Genomic DNA, 15740 nt, shown 5'->3' on the forward strand with positions numbered 1-15740 from the left:
CAGTGAAAAATTCAGCAAAGGATCCTTAAAAGTCACAGCAGTGTTCAAAGGCTATCCGTCTCCTCAGACAGATCTCCCAAGCCTAACTTCTTGTAATTAGGAAATATTCAAAACACTTTGAAAGGGGGGAGGGAAGAAAGAAAAAAAAAGCCAGGGAGAATGCAGTTAACCGGTTCCCAAGGACTGCGGTGGGCCATGTTGCTTCTTGCATAATTACAACAATAACTCTTTGAAGTGAAGGGTACAATTTTGTTTACTCCTTAACCAGCCTCGCTTGTATAACAGGTCAAGCATGTATGTCAAAAACTGTTTGCTTTAAGGGCTGCAATTTCTGCTACTTATCTGATTTGTTTACATAACTAAACAGTTAGCACCCCTCTCTCTTTCTCCCATCCCTTGCTCAGCTGCCAGAAAGAAATTCCATGACAGTGGTAAGAAAGCTGACAGGGTAACCTAGTTCTGTATTTATGACTCCCAGCAGGTGTGAGATTCTTTACAACCATCAACACCCTGGGGCTTTTTAGTTCCACACACAAGATAAAGGGGGGTGGGGTGGGGAGATGGCAAGTAACCTCCAGGGATTAAGCTACCTGAATCCTATCCCAGCTGCTAGCAGATTCCAGCTGTGCTTAAATGTGTTTTTTTTGGGGGAAGAATTTCTGATGTTCAGTGGTTGCTGATTACTTCCAGATTTTAGTTCTACCCCAGTGAAGATTGGCTATAAAGAGTTTTAGCTGTTGTTTAAAAATAAAACAGCAATTGTGCCAAGGAAATGTCTTCTTTACAACCAGTTTCCAAAACATGAACTGTTAAAGCAATATTTGAAGGGAAACAAGGAAGCTGAGAGAACAACAGAAGAACTTTATAGACTGCCCAGAAACCACACCTGACTGAATGCAGCCAGGCAAATTTAAATATAGGCTACATAGGCACAGCAACATGGGAGATTTTTATCCAGCTATGTGTTGGAAATTAATGTATGGCCAGTGAGCCTGATCTTGAACATATTGGCTGTTTTCCTAAGACCAGTCATTTGGGTATTTATTTTAGAATGAGGCCCACTGAATTCTTGTTTTTCTCCTCATCACAATCCCAGTTTTCAGGAAAATATCCCTCAGCCACCTAATCTCCTTTGACATGGAACTCAAAGTTTGCTGAACCAAAATCAGATGAATAGCAAAAAGTCACCGTTTTATTTCTCTGTTCTCCCTTACAGCTCTGTTTGTGATCCTGTGCGTATATAGATTTAGAGCCTCTGTGCCTTTATATGTTTTAGAAGGTACATAAAGGACACATATAATTCATAAATCAGTGAAATACTTGACCTCTAGAAAAAGAAGAGTAAACAACATGCAGTTCTCTTTATGCTAACTTTGCTCTCAGAAGTAGAGAAAATATCTAACATTTACTACACCAAGAATCATAAATGAATGTTTATTTGAGTTCCTTTGCATAAAATTATGGAAACCTGCAGGATAAATTTAATAAAAGCTATGACCATCTAAGAGTTAGCTTCTCCAATTTTTGTCAAACCACCTCCTCCTCATTATTTTAACCAAAAAAACCCTACCCCAAACCCAATAAGTAATTATAACCATACAAAAAAAGCAATAGAAGAAGGGGATGACAGAGAATGAGGTGGCTGGATAGAGTCACTGAAGCAGTAGGCATGAGCTTAAATGGACTCCAGAAGATGGTAGAGGACAGGAAGGCCTAGAGGAACATTGTCCATGGGTTCGCGATGGGTCGGACATGACTTTGCAACTAACAACAACAACAATTCAAACATTTCTCTGCATCTTTTGAAGACCACAAGGAAAGCTTGTTCAAAATATAAACAATGTTCTTCAGAGACCATTATATTTAATATTTAAATAATATTTAAGCATTGTTTCCTACATATTGTTCTACCTGCCTGCATTTCAGTAGGGTATCAAAATTGGAATATACACCAAGCTGGCAGGAATAGCCAACACTCCAGAAGATAGGCTTAAGATACAGGAGGACCTGGACAGACTTGAACACTGGGCGCTATCTAACAAAATAAAATTCAATGGTGAAAAAAGTAAGGTTCTACATTTAGGCAAGAAAAACTAAATGTACAGATATAGTACAGGGGGTACCTTGCTCAATAGTAGTAACTGTGAGAGGGATCCCGGAGTCCTAGTAGACTATCACTTGAATATGAGCCAGCAGTATGCTGCAGCTGCCAAAAAAGCCAACACAGTGCTGGGCTGCATTAGCAGAGGGATAGAATCAAGATCACGTGAAGTATTAATACCACTTTACAATGCCTTGGTAAGGCCACATTTGGAATACTGCATCCAGTTTTGGTCACCACGATGTAAAAAAGATGTTGAGACTCTAGAAAGAGTACAGAGAAGAGTAACAAAGATGATTAGGGGACTGGAGGCTAAAACATATAAGGAGCGGTTGCTGGAATTGGGTATGTCTAGTTTAACGAAGAGAAGGACGAGTGGGGGACATGATAGCAGTGTTCCAATATCTCAGGGGCTGCCACAAAGAAGAGGGAGTCAAGCTATTCTCCAAGGTGCCTGAAGGCAGGAGGAGACGCAACGGATGGAAACTGATCAAGGAGAGAAGCAACTTAGAACTAAGGGGAAACTTCCTGACAGTTAGAACAATTAACCAATGGAACAACCTGCCTCCAGAAATGGTGAATGCTCTAACACTGGAAGTTTTTAAGAAGAGACTGGACAGCCATTTGTCCGAAATGGTATAGGGTTTCCTGCCTGAGCAGGGGGTTGGACTCGATGACCTCCAAGGTCCCTTCCAACTTTATTATTATTATTATTATTATTATTATTATTATTATTATTATTATTATTATTATTATTATTAATATATAGTGGTCTCTGAAGAAAATGTATCCTTGCAGTGGCTTGACCAGGATCAATGTTCATGGTAGCAAGAGGAATTACAAATTCCTAGGCTGCTACTAGAACTAACGGACAGCTGTCCTGTGGTAGAAGAAGTGGAGCCGTCTCTACTAGTTGTTTAAACTGTGGCAATGCAACACAATACCTTTTAAGTTGCTTTGTGGTATCAACATTTCAAGGAACAATTAAACAAGCCAACAACCCACAAGAATGACAGCATCTGGATGTAACATCCACATGTTTTCTTTAAGCACAAGCTGTCTGGGGATAATTGTATTTTTTAGCATATATTTGAATTAGTTTTATCCGTACTAATGAAGAACATGTGGAAGCTGAGATTTGTGATCAGTTAATGAGACAGCATTAACTGGCTCAAAGAAGGCTATTTCCAGTTCATAGATAATCAGATTTGTTTCTTTTTCCTTCCTTCCTTCCTTCCTTCCTTCCTTCCTTCCTTCCTTCCTTCCTTCCTTCCTTCCTTCCTTCCTTCCTTCTCAAAGTATTGTATTTTTAGCTAAATTCATTTATGAAACATAACAAAAGATTATGGCACTGCCTGAAATTATCAAAGGAGCTTTTTTATTTGATTACAGTGGAAAGTTGTCACAAAAGCCGAAGTCAGAGAACATTATCATCTCAGCATAATTATTCATTAATGATTTACTCTACATTCATTCTCTCCCAGAAAAAAGGAATTGATTAGAAATTGGGTTTTAAAAAGAAGTGGCATGATTACTGAGAGGAGGCGGGCTGGAGCCATCTTCAGCACTCTGAATACCATAGCTTGCATTGTCTGTGGAAAAAAAGGATTATTTCATTTTACCGCATCGTATCACAAGTGGCTGTGCCAAGTTTCACAAATGCAACCTTGTCATTGCGATTCGTCACACTGCCAGAGAACGTTTTAGCACCCTGAAGTTTTGTCTCTTGTATCTCATAGCCAATAGCCATGAAATACATGATACGGTAATGAAAAAGCCGTGATCACAACATGGGATATAACAGCTACAAGGAGGCATTGCAGAATTAAGCCCATAGTCAGGGATTGTTGCTGGTATTCTGTTATGTGGCTGCAGCTGCTACAGAGGAACCTCACTGTTAGTGATAGAACAGGTACAAGTTTAATCCCCAATATCACCAGTTGAAAAGGAATTTAAGGAGCAAGCCTAAGGAGAGCTGCTACCTCAAAAGACACAACTGAGCAAATTGGAACAAAAGATCCACCCTTATAGATGAGACGTGGCTCTCTAAACATGTTGGATTGCAGTTCTTATCTTGCACTATAGTTTGTTTTATATTTACTTATGCATTTATATACTGTCTTAGGCAAGCTGGATGTTAGGTGTTATATGAGTGTGTGCATCTACTTTGACGATGAGGAAGACTCCTGAGAGTACCAGCCACAGAAATAAAACAAATGCGCCATCAAAAGATCAACCTAGAGTTTTCACTCAAGGCACAGCTAACCAGATTCAAATTATGGGCATAATATGGGAAGACCTAGCTTTCTGTGGAAGGCTCTAATGTTGGCTGAGGTGGGGAAAAAAAGAGAAAAAGAAGAGGACCAGTAGCAAAATAAATGGGCTCAGTTACTGTACTTGGAAGAGCTGGAGGACCTGGCTAGACACAGATTATCTTGGAGAAAATGTATTTATGGGGTCACTAAGATTTGACAATGACTTGATGGCACATAATCAAATAACCAATATAAAATTTGAGCAATATATTACAACAACAATATCAATAATAATAACTTGCATTTATGTTTTAGACTCAGTTCCAAAGCCCCCCTAGAAAAACCTGGTCTTTGCTTCTTTCTATAAGGCCATTAGAAGGTTGGCCATCACTTCTCAGAGCATAAACTGTTCCCTTAAAGGTGAGTTTGTTCAGAAAATCCCTAGCTTGGGGATCTCTTCTATCCCATCTCCAGGTAGATGGGGAGCCTGAGCAGGTATTATCATCTGGTGGGAAATTTTCTTCAGGGAAAGGTGAGTTGTGAACAAAACTAGAGGGTAACAAAATGTTTTTTGGAGAGGGAGGGAAGTTTGTCTTTCAGTTGTACTTTAATGATTATTATTTCCAAACATGGACAGATCTGTTATTAGCTGCCTACCTACAAATTCTATTTTCCACTTAGAGAATTTAGTGTTATTATCTTGTTTAACTAAATTTTGTAAAATAATACTAGTGTTAAGCAGTTGAGCAAATCTCTTCAAATAACAAAACTATTGGAGAAAAATAATAGGGAACAACTCAATCAGGAGAACTCTTTAAAAACGTTTTCTCAATAATTAATTATGTCTCACCTTTCCACTTGTCTGTGTATCTTCATTGTCAATCACAATCTATAAATTGTTATACAACAAGGCAAACACATTTTTTCCTCTCAGATCCAGTAACAAAACTCTCTACTTTGGATCTAACTGGTGTATATTCTGGTTTTTGTTAAGGTCTTCTTAAAGACAGGAAACGGGGAACTAATTGTTGAATGCCACAAAAATATTCAGATCTAAAAATTTTCAGTATTTTTAAGAGGGAATACCAACCCCACCCACAATACATAATCAATTTTGTAGGAAGAAGGAAATTGAAGTTTGGTAAAACTTCCTTTTGGGTTTTTAGTTGGAATAAAGAGCTTAGCTGTCCTCAAAATCCCAGAGGCATTTCCTTTGGAATCTGAGACAGACTGTGCTACATCTTAACATGGTAATGTTCTCCTGGAAAATTGGGGGATTAAAGCGATACTGTATAAGCTGTCCCGGTGATCAGAAAATTGTTAAAACAGGTATTACCTACTCAGAATCTCTAAAGCAGGCTCTATACAAACTGTTGTAGAAATAAATAAAAATAATGCCGTTTGTCCAATGTTATTGATACAAACCTGGGATTTCTTATAATAGAGATCATTCCCGGAAGATAGTTGAAGTAATAAATAAAGCTTTGGACCTGTTTTGGAGGGGATGAACGTGAACTATATGGAAGCATAATGCAGGAAAGATGGGAGATAGTCATGGGGAGAGGAAGTGGTAACATTGAAATACACGGTTTAGGTTCTGTAGCATCATATTGAAGTGGGGGGGGGGTGAAACTCTGGGGGATTTGAAACTGGTTTTGCTTCTTCTGTGCCAATGTAAATTTTCGGCAAAGTATTATTCTCTTGGTAAAATGTCCCAGGAGTTTCTTTTTCTGGAAATGCCAACTGGATAGTTGACATGGGGTTTCCTACTCGTCTTTAGCTTATTTTGATACACATTATCTAGAAACACCCATAAAGACAATCTGGGAATTTCAAGGGATTCAGAATGTTGAAGCAAAATTTTGGTTTGGAGACATCAGAGGGTTATATTAAACCTATTTGAGGTCAGGTTTTTTTTGTCTACCGATGGGTTATTTTAAGATGTGGCCATCAGCTTTCAAAGCCCTGAACAGCCTGGAACAGACCCCTCAGGAGTAATAGCTTTCCATGTGGCCCAGTTTTAACTGTAACATCTTTGTGATTCTTTTATTAACTGAGGTACACTGATGGGATATTTAAAAAGGCTTTATTTTGTGATGTCTCTTTATGAAACAGTATCTCAAAAGGTCTATATTTTTATCTCCTCTAGCTTTGTTATGTAGGATCTGAACACTGTTCAGTGTGGGGGTCTCTCTATGTGTGTGTGTATGTGTGTATTCTTTCTACTATTTTTAACTCATTTTCATCTGTTTGTTATCGTTTGATCATGCCATGAATTTGGGAAGGGGAAATATTTTTAAGTCTATAACTTATCTGAGTGAAGCATATTAACAACAAAACAAATATAAACATTAATATAAATGTTTGAATTAATATGTCTGTGTGCATATGTTTGGATGGATGGACAGACAAACAGACAGACAGACAGACAGATGTAAGTGATAGATAGATATGCACAGATACACCCAAATATTGTAGTACTATTTATTTTAATTGATTCCTTAATATTTAGCTACCCATACATTTTAATTTTTATATTGAAGGGGTTAATTGGAGATTGTGATTCACCTATCATGTCTCAATATAGGGTGGAAAAACATTGCCTCATTCCATAAGTGGGCACAGATGGCTGGTTATTTAATTCACCTCTGAGCATTTTCTAGAGTACTAAAATGGAACCGGTATTCTACTTCATGTATTTCAAATGAAGAGAAAAGAAAGCTTGAAAAATGTTTCTGGCAATGGAGAGAAACAACAGAAGGTGAAAGAGGGCAGAGAACTGTCACTGTCATGGCACCTGAGACCAGGGAATATGTGTTAAGTAAGGACATCAGAATAAAAACAAAAAAATAAAGGATTTTAAGACAGGCAGATAACAAAGTCTTTGTTATCTGCCTTTCAGATAGCTTTTATTGCTTAGATTACTTATTTCCAGGTTTAATTTTGGTTGCTTCTCAAATCTTAAATTACCATTGCTTATTATACTTAATTTTCACCGTAAAAAAGAAAAGCCGTTATTATTATTAGTGATGATAATCACAATAATACTGCACTTCCTCTCAAAGGAGTCCAGAGTGCTCGGCAATCTAACTGAATAATCTTCAATAAAAACCATTCAAGAAAACAATTAATAATCAACCATTAAAAAAACAATACAACTATAAAAATACAACAAATTAAACAAAGTTTATTTTAAGGAGGTTTGAAAGACAGCTTAGCCCTGGAGTAATTATTATCCTACAAAATGCCTGGATGAACAAACATATCTTTGATTATAGTTTACAGTGGGGGCAAGTAGGGAGGGTACCAAGTTCCATAATTGGGTCCATGCCGCTGAAGCTAGCCTGAAGAAAGGAAATGAAAGAAGTTTAAACTTTTGTCTCAGTCAGGTGAGAGAATGATGACGCTCCAGCTAAGATAACAACACCTGCTTCCTTCCCTTCCCTTCCTCCCCTCCCCCTCCTCCCCTCCCCCTTCCCCATCCACTTCCCCTTCCTCTTCCTCTTCTCCTTCTCCTTCCCCTTCCCCTTCCCCATCCCCATCCCCATACCATCCTACCCAACTTGGCTTACCTGGGAAAAGTTTATTTCTTAGAGAGATTTCATTCAGAAGCAAGCTATTAGGTAGGATGATCTTGGAGTGGTCACATGTTCTGCATCACTGGAGAGTCCTGTAGTTGAGGCAATCCTCTAGTTAAAAAGGAGATAGAGACAAAGGACCTTGTAGAAGGACCTTGAAGTTGCTCCTCAAAGTAGTTCACCTTATTACAGCCACCCCTAATGTGTTCAGATTCTATTTTTATTTAAATAACATACATGCTTTCTAAATTTTCATCTAAATGTGCACAAATGTTAGGGAGGACCTTCCTCCCTCCCTCCCTCCCTCCCTCCCTCCCTCCCTCCCTCCCTTCCTTCCTTCCATGGCTGGCTTGAAGTTCTAGGATTTCTGCTTTGCCAATTTTTCTCCTCTCTATGAGAAAAAGCTTTCTAGTCTTCTTCTATCATCTTCTGAGGATTTTGGCAAGGTGACTTTTGAACTTCTTTTTACTATGCAATATGGGAAACAAATGTTCTGCTAGAAACAAGGAGAGGATATTCTAGCTGCAATGTAATTGGTGCCATAAATATAAAGGGCAAAAAGGGTGTTTTTTTTAAAAAAAAGATGGTGATAGTCCTTCACATATAATGTAAAACTCAGAATTTAGAGAAACATAAGTTTGCAATTTCATATACTTAGCAATCCGAAGAACAAATTAAATGCAGCAAGCGATAAGTTACTTATTTCTAATATTAACAACACTCTAATAAATGTCTGAACAAACTTTCATTTTCAGGCTGCACAGTGTTAACAGTTACACTAACTTGAAAGTTACAGTTTGATGCCATATACTAAGGGAAAAAAAGATTCTGCTACAGTACAACAAATTGTATGCAGCAAAACAACATCTTGGGCAACACTGAAATATTCCTACTATTTGTAATCCATGAAAAAGTTTTAAGATTACAGTCATACCAACAGGATCAAATTTTCTAGAATAATCAAAATCTAGTTAATACTTTGCATGGAATGAATTATAATAAATTGCATTATATAGCAGACGAGGATGGTATCCAACCTACACTTCATGGAAGACACTGGTCTGAACAAAAAAGGGGGCATTTCTCCTCTGGACAACTCCCTCTTCTGTACAAAAGGCAGAAGGCCATATAGTAGCTCTGAGATGAAAGGAAGCTCACCACTTTTCTTTGTTAACCTCCTAGATCTTCCACTCCTGGAAGACATTACATTGGGTACAACCCATCATATTTATTTCATACATTTTAAAATTTCCCACGACTTGCTAAGCTTAAAGGTAACACTTTAGATATATTCCTTTAAATAAATCAACCTTTCAAATAAATCAACCGTATAACTCTTCTCCTGTGAAACAAACCTCCCAAAAACATATTCTTCTGCAGATTTTGCTTTTTGTACTTTAGAAATGAGCACAAAATAGTACGTCAAGATATCTCTCCTTTTTCTTTTCTTTTTTTTTAACCCCCCCCCCCACCCCCGCTTTTCCAACTGTGGCATTTGTCAAAAGATGACTGCCAGGCATCAGAACAATCATTTTCAAAAGAATGTGTTAAAGTGTGTCATGTAAGGGATACAGTTTGACCCTAGATGCCAACCCCTTCTCTGATTTTGTATACCTTATTCCAGGACAAAAATCCTAAATCTTTGGAGCCAAAGGCTTTATAGCTAGCTTTGAATGCCTCACGTGGCCGGTCTGTAAGGGACAGATTCTGCCACTGAATTTTTCCAGTTCATTCTTCTCCTTTAGCTGGTGGAAATATATACAGTATCTCTCTCTCTCTCTCTCTCTCTCTCTCTCTCTCTCTCTCTCTCTCTCTCTCTCTGTGTGTGTGTGTGTATCTTATCTGTTGGGTGAGGCATCCGGTCTACCAAATATAAATCAGTCTGTTCTGCGTTTCGCTCCAATCTAGGAGCATGTTTTGCAGGCAGACCTCAAATACTGCGAACACTATAAATTCAATATATATATATATATGTTCCTAATTACTATATATCTTCAATTAATGATATTAAAAATAATAATTGTTTATGATTCTAGTGGAAGAAGGAAACAAAGTGTACAGAAAAATCTTTTACAAATGTTTTTAAAAAAGGATTTTATAATGAATTTCTCATTTGCAGCTGGTGGTGGAAGGGATTTTATGAGGATCTACCTTTGATTTTGAAGAAGGAGGGGGGGCACTTTCCACATCCTGATCTGTTTCAGAATAAGTCCTTGTGCTTATGAGAGAGGCACAAAGAAGCCTTTTATGTGGATCAGAAGGGTGTTTTTCCCATGTTTTCTGTGAAGTGCCATGTGCTGCCCTTGGGGTTTTCCACATATTGATGATACCCATGTAAGTTACACAGAGCCTTTTCCTTCCTTTCTCAATCACAGTGTTGACAATTCAATCTGCACTGCAGTGAAGTCCTATCGGTGTGGTTTTCCTGTTTTCCACACACTCTTAGTATATTGCTCTTCGTGAAAGGCTCTTTAGACAGGAGGCAGAGTTTCTGCTGAAGCTTTACAGAATTTAAGCTATTCTTATTTTGTTAAAAACCGTGGAGGCCTTTTGGAGATTGATATATATTTAGAAGTTTAGAAAGTTCTCTTTCCCTTATCTTTTTTTTCCTTTTTGTTAAAAACACAGGTTTGTATTCAGCATATTCCTCTTATTCTGAACTCCTGATCTAAGTTTTAAATAATTTAAAGAAAAGGTCAAAAAGAGAGTCAGGTACAAAACTGTGCAGCCCTCCCTTAACAGATCAGAAAAGAAAATCATGCAAGGGATAATTTGAGTTACGCTTCTCTTTTCATTTGAGAAGCATTTACTTTTCCCTCTGAATATTTATCACGATGATCGGAGCCTGGAATGGAAAAGTCATAACAAAGCAGGAGGCAAACTCTAGAAGGGGCACAAAGAAATTGTTCAGAAACTTTAAGGAGCATTTCCTCCAGACAGGCTTCTCCATTTATACAACAGATCAAGGAAGAGTAGAATCCAATTTCAAGTCAAATAACCTCCATATCGATGTGCAGACTAGTTGACAGAGCACTATCATCATCCCTGGGATTTCTGGTAGGTAATGTGCACAAGTTAGCGCAGCCATTTGGCAGAAAACCGCTGTAGTCAAATTGAAATAGCCCTTAGTGCCTTGGTTAAAATAGCCAGCCTATAAGATGCTTGTTGGGGAACAGAGTGGGAGAGAAGGAGAAAAAGTGGGCTTGAATTAAATATGTTTTAGTGGAGACAGGAGCAGCACAGATGTCAGGATCTTATTTCAAAGTGTTAAGGCAAAAGCACAACACCGGAGTGAAAACTAGGAAGGCAAGATCACTCCCTATGATCAGAGATGTTACTGCTGTCAATAGGATCAGCTACAAAGAATGGCATAGCATTTTAGAATCACAGAATTCAAAAGTCAGACGGTACCCTGGAGAGTATCTAGACTAACCCCCTAACAAGTGCAGGAATTGCCACTCCAGCATCCCTGACAGATGGGCAGTCAGTTTCTATTTAAATACTTTCTGCAAAGGGAATTCAGCATCTTCCCAAGACAGTCTGTTCCATTGTTGAACAGCTCTTACCATTAGGAATGTATTTCGAAGTCCAGCTGAAATCTACATCCTTGAAATTTAAACCCATTTTTCCTTGTCCTGCTTTCTGGAACCCTGAACAGTTCTGATCTGCCTTTCTATGTGATAGTCTTACAAATACTTGAAGACACCTATCACATCTCCCCACATATTTGTCCAGGCTATAACATCTTTAACTTCTCCAACCATTCTTCATAACATTTACCTTCCAGGCCCCTTATCATTTTGGCTGCTCCCCTCTGAATGTACTCCACTTTGTCACTGTGCTTCCTAAAATCTTCTTCTTGTTTTTCTTTGTGTTACAGTATTCCCTTTGTATCGTGAGGTCCGCACTTGTGCATTTTGCCCACCACTTTGTCCAATCTGCAATGTCAGTGGGGCATGCACCTACGACTCGCATGTCTTCACGCAGGCAGTCCATCATCCATCACCTTTTTACTTACAGTGCTTCCTAAAATGTGGTGCCCCAAACTGAATACAGTATTCTAGATATAATTGGAGCAATGCAGAAATGAAAGGCACATCTTGATCTTGTCCAGGTACTTCTGTTCTGTAACCTGGGGTCAGAAGGGGGGGGAAAAAAGCAGCAAAACAGGATTTTTTTCCCCAAAGATAATTTCCATTCCTCATAGCTTAAAGCAGGGGTCTTCAAACTTGGCCCTTTTATGACTTGTGGACTTCAACTCCCAGAATTCCTCAGCCAGCGTGCCTGGCTGAGGAATTCTGGCAGTTGAAGTCCACAAGTCATAAAAGGGCCAAGTTTGAAGACCCCTGGCTTAAAGGAAGGAGAATATGAGAAAACTATTGCAGTTGTGACAAAATATGTGTTGTGATTTGTTCAAAAAGCCTGAATGTGTGTGTTAATGAAACAGGCACAGTCAGGAGGCCAATCCGATATGCCTTTGGACTCCTTATGTAGATGCTTTGTAATTTATGCAGATTGAGCATTTCTTTTCTCCATTTCTTACTTAGACTTTCTAGAGGTAGCAAAGAAAAATAGTCTTGGAAAGGGGGACAAAAGTTGAGCAACATGGTGGGAGAAAAAAGAAGAAGAACATCTGAACGCCACAGGCTATTAGAGTAGATCTTCTGACTATTAGTGGGAGCTATTTTCTATAGCTATAGGGTTCTATAGTAAGAAAGAGCTCCTTCTGAAATTCTGGCAAGGATATAAATCCTTCCTATACAATAATTGAGTTGTCTGCTTAAGTGCCTTAGGACTGCCACACCATTGTATGAAAATACCAATCGTAGATGTATTTTGGTTTTATAGAATAACATGTATTTTCTAGGGGAAAAAAGGGAAATCCTCTTGTTAGAGATGGCAAGCAGGATGCAAAAATTAAATGCTTTTTCAAGGTGGATTTGCTTGATGCAGCATAAAGGACAATTGAATTCACTGGAGTGGCTGACCTTTTCTTATTTAAAGCACCCTTCAAAGGTATTTTGTCTTGATGCATAGCCCATTCCATGAAACATGTGTACTGTACTCACAAAGAAGCCAATCCTTATTGTGCTGCATTCTTTCTGAATTACACGAATCACCACCGTGATTCTCCCACAAACCTTTCTATATCAGTCATTACGATTAGAGCTTTTTTTTTTTCTAAATCCCATTTCTGCCTTAACAGCCATTTGCACAAATTCAGCTGATGCACAGTACTTTCAGAGGACCTGTTCTTAATTTAAGTTTGCCATACCAAAATCTAAAGCACCAGAGTATATGGGCCAACGAGACTTTACAACTTTATTTTTAATTAGTCATATCTACGTACCTTGAAGAATCAAACACAGTTCCCAACCTGTTTCCATGTGTAAGAACTGGGATTATAAGTCAATATTTCTTACGTTGCTACCCCAGAATTCCAGACTGGCTTGGGTCCATGTGCTATCAAAGTCTTTTAATACTTTACAAATATTTTTCATGACAGAAATCAGTCTCACACCTTCCTTTACTTGTAATATTCATTCCCTTCCCAGCTTTAGTCAAATTAATTGTAACTTCCATTAGAACAAGATTTTTTTAATATAAAAAATTCAGGTTTAAAGGGAAATCAAAGTTCTAGCATCTTAGAATATATTGGTTTTGTAAGATATTAGTAGCATACTCGTACTATTTGTTAGATTAGTGAGTGATATGATGAAAATATGTATTAACAGTCCAGTCCTAAGCATTTCACACTGAAATAAATATTTAAGCTATGAATGCAAGGTTAATATCATTATCTTTCAATTACGTGTATTAACATATTCAACAAGTCAACTCTATAGATAAGGGAGAGTACATTTAGAATCACACAAAATAGTTGTATAGCTCCATCCCTAGAACCTTACAGGTTTTTTTTTTTTCCAAACCTCTTATTCAAATTAATTAAAAAAGCTTTCATGGTTCATGAATTTGTTTCCAAAGGAAAAAAAAATCCAAAAGTGGAACAGGCTGATCTTTCATGGTCTACCATATTTCATAAAGCCTCCCCAACTTCTCACATTTCAAATAAAACCAGGGAAGCTTTTTAAGGGAAGTAAGAATAAAACCTCTCATGCTTCTTCTCTCCAACCCCCCCCCCCAGATCAGGAAGCATGAACCACCATGAAAATGGCAAAGTGCTAGAGAGACTGTCATGTAACCCAAAGCAGCAACTTAACTACTTTACAAAACAGAGGTAATCTTAAAAATACCAAGAACAGAAAATCTGAAGAAATTATAAAATAGCCTAAGAGTGAGGTAGAAAATAGAAGTCAGTTACATAAAAAGAGACACCTTGCAGGAAATTGGAGAATAGATCCTGCCAGCAGCATCTACAGCAGGGGTTCTCAACCTTGGCAACTTTAAGACTTGTGGACTTCAACTCCCAGAATTCCTCAGCCAGCTTTGCTGTGTTGTTTTGCTGGCTGAGGAATTCTGGGAGTTGAAGTCCACAAGTCTTAAAGTTGCCAAGGTTGAGAACCCCTGATCTACAGGTTCACACTGGTTTTTTTTTTTTTCAGAATAACAAGAGCACTATTACAACATGGTGTCACAAGCTCTATCCCTTTGTGGTATCGCTCTGATCCCTCCCCCAGCAGATGCTGCTAGACTTGCACTGAATTATGAAACAGAGATTATTATTTTTAAAAAAAAAATGTTCAAGGGACTTTTCTGGTAATCTAGCTCAGCCTTAAGAAGCTACAGTGCCCTGTCTTTCCTTGTACATATCAGGCTTATTAATATCAATAAGTTCTAAGATGGCGGCGCCTGGATCGGCTGCAGCTGCATTGGCTCTCGAAGGTGAAGAGTTATAGGAGGGATATTAAGGGATATAGGCCACATGATCAGGAAGGTTTTAATGTGTTTGAGCAATGTGGTGGAATTAAGGTAACATACAACATATGACTGACAATCTTTGCTGGCATGGCAAGTTTCTAGCTGTTTCGGAACTGTTGGTGAGACCGTTAAAAGCCGTTGGTGCTGTTTGAAATTGTTCTGCCAGCAGCAAGATCTGACTGCTGGCCCAGCGACGGATTCTATTGCAAATAACAGCTGTTTCCAAAGGAGGCAGAGGAGGAGAGGTCCCGGGGCTTATGGAGCGAAGGAACTGGACGAGGCTGTCGGCAGGCCCAGAGGATGGGAGAGAGGCTTTTGGAGGAGTTGGTGGCGGCGGCAGCTTTCTTCAGGGGCGAAAAGGAGTGAGGCCTCTTTGAGGAAAAGGTGGAAGAGACAAGACCAGAAAAAGAAAAGGAGGTTGTCGTGCAGGAATACAGACTAATTTGAGGGATAATCCACATGGAGCTCCATTTCCATCTATCCTGTTTGCCATCGTTCACTCCCTAGAGACTAAAATGGAAGATCTGTAACTTGAGCTGGCCATGAACAAGGAGTGTAGATCGGAGGTGGTGACCCTTTAAGAGCTGTATGCAACGAAATTTCATTTTGATGTATGCCGATGGTGTACTTTCAAAGTAACAATAAAGTTGTTATTGTTGGTGTTGTTATTATTATTATTATTTGGAAGTTTTTAAAAAGAGACTGGCAGCCATTTGTCTGAAATGGTATAGGGTTTCCCACCTGAGCAGGGGGTTGGACTAGATGACTTCCAAGGTCCCTTCCATCATCATCATCATCACCATCATCATCATTATTATTATTATTTACATTATTATCATTATTGTGTAAATTGTTCATGTTATGGACAGGGAGATACTGTATATTTCAGGGTATGAAAACCTGCTTTCTGTTATCCAAACTCAGAAG

At 38.5% G+C, this 15740-nt stretch overlaps 1 long non-coding RNA gene across 1 annotated transcript; it reads right to left on the bottom strand.

Annotated features, from left to right (window-relative positions):
* Positions 1-7563: 7563 nt before the first annotated feature.
* On the bottom strand, positions 7564-14341 carry LOC120312287. Its single transcript, XR_005557846.1, has 3 exons — positions 14271-14341; positions 7929-8026; positions 7564-7700 (listed from the first exon to the last, which is right to left on the bottom strand). It is a non-coding gene; the product is annotated as an uncharacterized LOC120312287 (long non-coding RNA).
* Positions 14342-15740: the final 1399 nt, after the last annotated feature.

Source organism: Crotalus tigris, unplaced genomic scaffold (assembly GCF_016545835.1).
Source record: "Crotalus tigris isolate CLP2741 ecotype Arizona unplaced genomic scaffold, ASM1654583v1 scf7180000018477.2129921, whole genome shotgun sequence".
In the NCBI taxonomy this organism is placed as follows: Eukaryota; Metazoa; Chordata; class Lepidosauria; order Squamata; family Viperidae; genus Crotalus; species Crotalus tigris.